This window comes from Schistocerca cancellata, chromosome 1 (assembly GCF_023864275.1).
Source record: "Schistocerca cancellata isolate TAMUIC-IGC-003103 chromosome 1, iqSchCanc2.1, whole genome shotgun sequence".
NCBI classification, from domain to species: domain Eukaryota; kingdom Metazoa; phylum Arthropoda; class Insecta; order Orthoptera; family Acrididae; genus Schistocerca; species Schistocerca cancellata.
Window position 1 is genome coordinate 316,112,190 of NC_064626.1, and position 1,487 is coordinate 316,113,676.

At 50.0% G+C, this 1,487-nt stretch overlaps 1 pseudogene; it reads right to left on the reverse strand.

Annotated features, from left to right (window-relative positions):
- Positions 1-550: 550 nt before the first annotated feature.
- Positions 551-668, reverse strand: LOC126103150 (5S ribosomal RNA; annotated as a pseudogene).
- Between the last annotated feature and the right edge of the window lie 819 nt (positions 669-1,487).

Genomic DNA, 1,487 nt, shown 5'->3' on the forward strand with positions numbered 1-1,487 from the left:
TCGTAAGCCTACAATATGTTACCGTCTAGCAGACTTCAAAATTTTAAAATTATGTATGAAAGTTTGCCAGATGACAAAATTTAAAATTAGTTGTGGGCAGGTGGCGCGGTGAGGAAAGTATTTGAGCGGAGCAGAGGCGACTGGGCAATTCCTCTCGTGACGATACGGGCCCCTAGTGCGAAAATCCACTGTTATAAGGGATTCTGAAAAAGGGTAGACTATTATGATCCGCCGCATCTACGGAAATTAATGGACGGATGATGTAACAACGAATAGGCGACAACTTGTTGGACGTCTACGCCTTATAACTGAACGTGGAGGTCGGACCGAGGCCTTCCTCATCTCCTCCCGAACAGGCCATGAAGGCCCAAATGTACCGACCGGCCGCCGTGTCATCCTCAGCTCACAGGCGTCACTGGATGCTGATATGGAGGGGCATGTGGTCGGCACACCGCTCTCCCGGCTGTATGTCAGTTTCCGAGACCGGAGCTGCTACTTCTCAATCAAGTAGTCCCTGAGTTTGCCTCACAAGGGCTGAGTGCACTCCGTTTGCCAACAGCGCTCGGGAGACCGGATGGTCACCCATCCGAGTGCTAGCCCAGCCCAACAGCGCTTAACTTCAGCGATCTGACGGGAACCGGTGTTACCACTGCGGCAAGGCCGTTGGCAACGGACCGAGGCTTTGCCACTCTGAAAACCAGGATCTGTGGCGGATCTGACGAGAGACTATAATGATGGCGCAGTTAAAAGCGTTTGAGGGCGCATCGTTCACTGTACATTGTTGAACACGGTACTCCGCAGCAGACGATCCTCAAGTATTCCCTTGTCGACCCGACGACACCGTTAGTTACGACTGCACTTGGGCACGGCATCATATAGACTAGTCAGTGGATGATAAATGGAAACGTGTCGTGTGATCGAATGACTCACATTCCTTGTTACACCAGGTCGATGATCTTGTCTGGATACGCAGTCATCTAGGCGAATAGTTACGATCGCAGGCCGGCAAAAGCATTATTATGTTATGGGCAACATTCAGCAGGGCTTCCTTGGGAACTGTGAGAGTAATCGAAGGCACCTTGACAGCTGTGGACTACGAGAACATTAATGCAGCCTACCTGCATCTTTTTACTAAGCATGTCTTCCCCGACGACTGCTGCCGGCTTCACAAGGCCAGAATCATGCTGCAGTTGTTTCCGGAGTATGAGAGTGGACTCACGTTGATGTGTTATCCACCAAATTCCCCTAATCTGAACCCGATGGAACATATCTGGGACTCTATCGGATGCCAGCCTCGCGCCCACAATCCAACGTCCTGTAATTTGCGTGAACTCCGTGATCTGTGCGTAGACATCTGATGCGACAAATCTCGGGAAATCTAGCAAGGACTTCTCGAATCCATAATACGCGGAATTGCTGTTGTAATGCTTTATAAAGCTGGGCCAGTAGGGTACAGATTATAAACTTACATTGATAAGCCGAAACAT